Genomic DNA, 7,477 nt, shown 5'->3' with positions numbered 1-7,477 from the left:
TCTGCCCAGGTAGGCTCATAAGGTTTATATCCCCGAAGGCCCACAAATATTTATCGAGAGCCTGTTATACCCCAGTGCTTAGCATAGGCCTGGCACAAAGGAAACCATATATAGATATTTGTTCCCAGATTGACGGATAAACAAAAAGCTTTCAAGATGCCCTCCCCTTCCCCAAACACACACTGTCCTCACCAGCAGACACTGGGAAGAGCCAGAGATGATGAGCAGGATCCAGCTGACAACACGGCCCCTCCAGCCTTCCCCCAGCCCTGACTGCAAGGAAGGAAGAGAATTACTCCAACAGGGAGAAGCCGGGCAGGGCTGGCCCTGGAGGACGTGCGCCCTGCTCCACTGAGATGCCTCTGTCGGAGCTGGTTGCTTACCCGGGGCTTGCGCTCCGGATGTGGGCACCTCGGCTCACGTTGCCGGAAGTGGCCCTTGGGGCGGCTAGACCCGTGGGCACCGTCAGAGCCGATGCCACGCCTGACATCTCAGCTCTGTGAGCTTTGTGCGTCGTGCCTGGGACGTGGGGAAGCATTTAGCAAATATTCATCAAATGACCCCCTGAAGGAATGGCTATCGCTAGGTAGGGGGGCCCTTTGAGCTGGGGCCTCAAGGACTGACAAAAGCAATGGCTGGGGACCACTGTCTTAGTCCGTCCAGCCCCACCACGCACTGGGGGGCTCATATACAACAAACATGTGTGCTCACCGTTCTGGGGGCCGGAGGTGTGAGCACAGGGCACTAGCACGGTTGGGGGAGGACCCTCCTCTGAGTCCCAGGCTGCTTCTAGCATACCCACGTGGCAGAAGGGGCTGGAAGCTCTCTGGGGGCTTTTATAAGGGCACTCATGGCATCCCTGAGACTCCCCCCGCATGACCTAGTCACCTCCCAAGGCCCCACCTCCTGATACCTTGGGGGTTAGGTTTCAACATAGGAATTTGGGGGGGCACATTGAGATTAGAGCTATCACAGATTTGATAGTGTGCATGCCACGTTTCCTCTGTATCCTCAGAGCGATAAGCACAGCCAGGGGGGCTATGCTGGGCTGGCGGGGGAGGGGCTCCTCTGAGCCCCCATGTTACTCGATTGGGCGCAGTCTGAGCGGGGCTCCTGCTTCCGAAGTGCTTGTCCCGGTGATGTGCTCTGGGAGTGTCCGGTCTGGGCGTCCTGCTTGCCTTTGGGGATTAATTTCCTTGACAGGCTCTGCCTCCCTGCCGTATGTTCTGCAAACGTTGGCAGGGACAGTGAGACCCTACAGCTCTCTGTCTCTCTACCCTGAGTGTTCTATTTTTGTCCTGTTTTGGACCGGCTTTGCCTGGCTATGTTTTCTCTGCCACACTTAGAATCCTTGGAGCTGGTTGGTGATGGGAGGGGAGTTTTAAGCGTCTTTGGCATGAAGAGTCTCTTCTGCTTGGAACTCATTTCAGAGGATGGCTCTTCATTTCCGCCTCCTTGCGAAGAAACAGGATGCCTGACGGTTCCTGTGTAACCAGTAAGAACTCACTGACAATTCCCACCCCGTTTCCCGGCAATGGCAATGAGAGGCTTGGCAGGTGGAGCGATTCACATTCCATCATACGGACGGTTCATGGGCAGAAGCCAGAGGTGGCCCAACAGTGGGGGCTGGATTGAGATTGGGGTCCTATGGTGCCATGTGCTCACCTCCCAACTTGGGGGGGGGGAGACAGTGAGGTGGCGACTCCTTCCAGTTCCTGAGGCTGACTTTGATGGCGCCGGTTTGGGTGTTGACCTTGAGCCCTCCTGGTGCTCTTGACACTCCCCGCCACGCCAGCTAATTTCCACCTCAGGCTCTTCTGAGGGCCCTTCCCCCTTGGATGTGACACCTCCATAGCAGACAGCTACTGTGATTCCAACTCGTTCAGCGGAGATTTCATCCTCAGAGGGAACCAGCACCCTTGGTGGAAAACAAGCAAACACTCCCTGCTCCGTGGCAGAGAGCAAGGCCTTTCTTCCAGTTAGCTCCTCAGGCCCCGGCTCGGAGCCATCATGGACGCTCCTCTCTCTCTCACGTCCCACATCCCACACATCAGAAAATCCCGTCAGCTTGACTTCCCACTTGCCGGAGTCCCACCACCATTCCTCTCCGCGGCTACTGGGGCTCCCCTGGCCGAGCCCCCGCCATCCCTGGCTGGTGTCCCTGCTCCCTCCCTGCCCCTGGCAGCCCATTCTCCACACAGCAGCCCGAGCGAGCCAGCCGCCCACTTCTCAAAACCCTGCAGAGCCCCCCTTTGCACAGAGGGAGAACCAAGTCCTCGCTATGGCCTCAAGGCCCCGTGCATGTGGTCTGAGTGACCATCACCCCCTGCTCATCCCTTCCGGCCACACTGGCTGCCTTGCCAATGTGGCCCGAAGACCCAGGCCTGCTCCTGCTTCAGGGCCTTTGCACTGGCTGTTCCTGTTGCCTAGAATGCTTTTCCCCACAGAGACTCCTTTACTGCCTTAAAGTTTGTACTCAAACAGCGGGCAGCACTGTGCAGGGCTAAGAGCGCAGACTGGAGCCACACGGCCTGGGCTCAAGTTCCTTTTCTGCCCCTTGCTAGCCATCTGACACTGTGAATGTTGCTTTGCCTCTCTGCACCTCCATTCTGTCACCTGTAAAATGGGGGTGATGTTGGCATTGGCTCATAGGGTTACAATGAGGAGGAAACGACTTAGTATTTGTAAAGTACTTAGAGCCTGACACGGAGTAAGTGTGAAATAAACGATTATTAAATTAGACAAAATCAAATGAGGCCAACATCGAGCACAGTATTTAGACATGCATCAGCTCCTCAGCCCCACCCCGGCCCTTCCAATCTCCCTCCTCTGCTGTACTTTTACTTTTACCCCATTGCATGCCTCCCCCCTGATGTGCTATGTAACTTATTTTTTTTTTTAAGATTTTATTTATTTATTTGAGAGAGAGAATGAGAGAGAGAGAGCATGAGAGGGGGGAGGGTCAGAGGGAGAAGCAGACTCCCCACTGAGCAGGGAGCCCGATGCGGGACTCGATCCCGGGACTCCAGGATCATGACCTGAGCCAAAGGCAGTCGCTTAACCAACTGAGCCACCCAGGCTCCCCGATAACTTACTTATTTCTTAGGTGTTTTATTTAATGCCTCCCCCAACCAGAATTGCTAGAACAGAAGCTCTAAGAGGACAGACATCCTTGTTTTGCTCAGGGATAGACAGCGCCAGGCACCCAGTTGGCCTTCTGCTGGCACCCTTCACCCCATATTCTAACCATGTTCCTTACTTTTTTTAGGAAAAAGAATGTTTTTCTGATTATAGAAGTAAAATATGTAGAAAAGCTCCCCCTGTGGGAAGCCGGACATGATGGAGACACCATGGTGAGTGAAATTCTGGGTCTTGGGGTGGGTTCCTCCAAACACTGGTCCTGAGCTAAGGTGTATGAATCTCCTTGGCTGTTGTAACAATTAGCACAAACTTAGGGGCTTCACGCAACCCAGATCTTCCACAGCTTTGGTGATCAGACGACCAAAATGGGCCTTAGGGGTGACATCAAGGTGCCGACAGAGCGGTGTGCCTTTCTGGAGCCTCCAGGGAAGAATCAGTTCCTTGCTTCTTTTCCAGCTTCTAGGGTCTGCTGGCATTCCTTGCTCATGGCCCCTCTGCCCTCTGCTTCCTTTATCACGGGTCTGTTCTGACTCCGCCCCTCCTGCCTCCCTCTTGTTAAGGATGCTCGTGATTACACTGCACCCACCTGCATAACCCAGGGTATTCTCCCCAACTCCAGATCCTAAATTTAATTACATCTGCAGAGTCCCTGTTACCATGCGGATAAAATATTCACAGGTTTCAGGGCTTAGGCCAGGGAGGCCTTTGGAGAGCCATCATTCTGCCTATCACATACGGATTCAAGCAGAAGTCATTTATTTGGTAAGGTGAGCCCAGAAAATAGGATCTCATTTAACCTTAATTATCAGCCCAAAGGCCCTAGCTCCAAACACAATCACAGTGGGGATTAGGGCTTCAATATATGCATTGGGGGGGAGAGGGAGGCACAATTCAGTCCATAACAAGGATTTCCCCCCGGGGAACTGGGTAAAAATACAAAGGCTCAGGCTTTGGTCCAGATGCCTAAGCCTGGGTCTCCAGGTTCTGCCTCACCTGGAAGCTGGAGAAGCAATAGGGTGGAAAACACCCCAGATGTCCCCACAGAGAGTGGGGTTGGTTGGGGACTTCGAGGGTCGCTCACTCCCTGGCACTTCTGATCTGTGTCTACCTTGCTCTTTCAACCAGAAGAAAGCCCTGGGGTGGATGGTTCAGGCGTGCCCATGAGCGCCGCACACAGAGCTGAGAGCCGAGGAGAAAGGGCAGGGTTCAACGCTCTACCCTTAACGTAACTTACTTGTGTGTTCAGAAAAAAAAAAAAAAAAGCATTTTTAATATGAAAAGCAGCCTGATGTCCCCATAAAAAATCTGAATAATAACATGTATATGTATAATTTTATCTCATGATTTTTCCTTTTAGTGCTAAAATTCATATGCACACACACACCTATCTCTATAGGCTTATATATAATATGTGCAATATCTATACATATACGTGTATATGTATATGCACGTGTATGCATGTATGAGTAGGCATGTAGAGAGCATATGGATACATTATATATAAAGCTCTGGAGACTAGCTATCAAAGGGTTAAGAGTGGGTATGGCAGGGGACAGCTTCCATTTCTCTATAATTTGAATTTATTTTTTTGTATAATTAGAATTTATTTCTGCATGGAGAATGTCTTATTTTGTACTTTGAAAATATTCTGAAATAAAGAAACCTTTAAAACTAGATGTGATAAAGTCCCATTGCCAGGAATGTGGAAAATCCAGACATGCGTAGAAGGAAACATTAGGTATATTTCTTTCTAAAGATATGTCAACATATATTATATGTCATATATATGATAACATATATTATGCTCTAACATATAACAAATGTCCACATATATTATGTGGCTTGTACTAAATGTGCGATTCTAAGTCCTATTTTTTTCTTACTTAATATTGTATTGTGAGCATTCTCCAGGTCATTAAATATCCTTTGCATGTATGTATTTTTGTTAATGGCTGCCTAATATTCCTTCATGGATGTGTCATCATTTATTTATCTAACATCCCCCCCGCCACACTATTAATTCCCCTCCTCAGCCTCCTCATTGTCCATTAATACCTTCACTACCTGGATGAGAAATGGTGGCTTTCACAGTCCCCAGTCAATGAATGCGTCTCTGAAACATTTCAGAGAATATCAGAGTTGCTACTTCATTAATATAAAGAGGGCACAGACCAAAGCAAATCAATATCTCCATGATGCATCCTCCTTGGAGGAGCAGAGAGGCTCTTATCACTGTGACCTGGCCCGAGCCATCCACATCATTTCACTCGGTTCTTTATGCACCGACCCCCCCGCCCCGCTTCCTTTTCCTGGCAGATGCCCTGGACAGAGCCAACTGACCTATTAGCTCTTGAAAAAATAAGTTTGGGATAAAAATAAGGTTGGTATTTGAGCTTAATAATTTTCCAGAAATAGACTTCCCTAGGCCTTGCTGTCTGTCCCTTTGTATGGGACAACACCATTTTGCCTACCAAAGACAGTTTGTGGCTTGGGTCAGCAATGGAAGAGATGGGAGAAGGGCGGGGGGGTGGTGAGCAGGGCTCATCATTTTAGTAGAATTTCTAAGCAAAATACTGATGCTTTCCTGCAGCTGCCCTGGTGGACGAGGGAGGGAGGGGGCTGGGAAGGCGGGGGGGAGGAGCACGCCCAGGGACGGTCCTCCCTGCTTTACATCCAATTGGCCACTGGGACTATGTATTTCTGGTGGGGCAGGAAGAGAGTTGACCTATTCTAGTTTGATAGCAATACAGTAATAAACTTAATCTTAAAATAGCTTTCCCACCTTTGGAATAAAGGCTTTTGCATAGACTGGTATCTGGGAGAAGAGGTTAATTGATGGTCGACTCACAATCTTAGATTTGCAAAAAAGAGGGTCAAGTGGAGTCTTTTACAGCAGTTACTTACCTGGAAGCTTCGGCCTCTCCACTCTGTGGGTTAAGCTGCTGAGGAGGCCTGACCCTGCACCGGCTCAGTCCTGGGACCCGGGACCCGGAAGGCTGGCTCCTACCCTCAGGGAGTGATAATCTGCAGGTGCATCCTTTTTTTTTAATATTCTTTTTTTTTTTTTAAAGATTTTATTTTATTTGAGAGAGAGAGAACGAGAGAGAGAGTGAGCATGAGAGGGGGGAGGGTCAGAAGGAGAAGCAGACTCCCTGCCGAGCAGGGAGCCCGATGCGGGACTCGATCCCAGGACTCCAGGATCATGACCTGAGCCGAAGGCAGTCGCTTAACCAACTGAGCCACCCAGGTGCCCGGCAGGTGCATCCTGACAAGGAAACCTTGAGAAAAATCCAGTCCAGTGTTTTAGAGGCTCCTGATTCAGCATTCCCTCCTTCCCCGTGCAGGGATGATGATATTATCAGTGGTAGGACTCGCTGGACTTTAGAATCTGATTGGGTTCCACTCCAGAAGTGTGTAGAAAGCCAGCTGTCGGCCTGGGCACTGTGCACATTGTCCTGGGGTCACAGAGCTGAAAAAGACTGTGTGGTTAGAGGGGTGTCGGTCTAGAAGGCCAACAGACGTGGAAATAAATAATTCCACTGGAGGGTAAGCACACTGAGGTCCGTTCGCTCACTCACCCAGCAAGTGTGGTCTGCTGTGTGCCAGGCCCAGCACGGTGTTAGGGATTCCACGTGTCAGGACAGATCTGGCCCTGGCCCCCATAGACCTTAGTTATGGTCCAGCAGGTAATAGAGAGTACGAGCGAGTAACAACACCATACAGCTTGCATTTGCACTTGTGAGAAACGCCGTGAAAAAACAAGAAGCCATGAGAGCATAATACAGAATTTCCGCACTTAGATAATTCCCGAAAACAGGCTTCCCTCGCCTCGTCTGTCCTCTCCTCGGTCTGTGTGCACACACCCTCCTCCTCCACTCTGACCTTTGACCCCTCTGGTCCCAAGGGCCCTGCCTGCCTCCATGGGTGGAAGCCCCCCGCCCACCCCACACGGCAAAGCCAGCCTTGCGCTCATCTGCCTGCGCGTGGCTTCCACATCTGGGTGCGCCAGAGTAAGACCGCGGTCAGTGCAGGGAACGGAGCTCTTGGCTGGGAACTGAAAGACCCTGGTTCTAGCTCCAGCTCTGTCGCAAGGCATCCCCTGCTCCCTCCTGCACCTGCACCTGCACGCCACCCCCCGGGGGCCAGGTCCCTCCCTCGGCTTCCCCCCACATCCTGCGCCGCATCACCAGGAAGCCTGGGTCACAGCCTCTGCAGCCAGAGTGCTTGGGTTCAGACCCGCCCTGTGAGCCCTGTGAGCCTCAGTTCTGCTCTGAGGACAGTGTCAGTGCCCAATGCTCGGGGCGGTCGCGGGGATTAAGAGCAGAGAGCCCCACAC

At 51.3% G+C, this 7,477-nt stretch overlaps 1 long non-coding RNA gene across 1 annotated transcript; it reads left to right on the top strand.

Annotated features, from left to right (window-relative positions):
- The first annotated feature begins 520 nt into the window (after positions 1-520).
- Positions 521-3,341, top strand: LOC118024452. The gene is made up of 3 exons (XR_004683105.1): positions 521-586; positions 1,431-1,495; positions 3,269-3,341. It is a non-coding gene; the product is annotated as an uncharacterized LOC118024452 (long non-coding RNA).
- Positions 3,342-7,477: the final 4,136 nt, after the last annotated feature.

The sequence above is a fragment of the Mirounga leonina genome, unplaced genomic scaffold (genome assembly GCF_011800145.1).
Source record: "Mirounga leonina isolate KUSES-001 unplaced genomic scaffold, KU_Mleo_1.0 Mir_197, whole genome shotgun sequence".
Taxonomy (NCBI): domain Eukaryota; kingdom Metazoa; phylum Chordata; class Mammalia; order Carnivora; family Phocidae; genus Mirounga; species Mirounga leonina.
The sequence above is the reverse complement of the archived record's forward strand: the minus strand, read 5'-3'. Positions and strand labels throughout refer to the sequence as shown.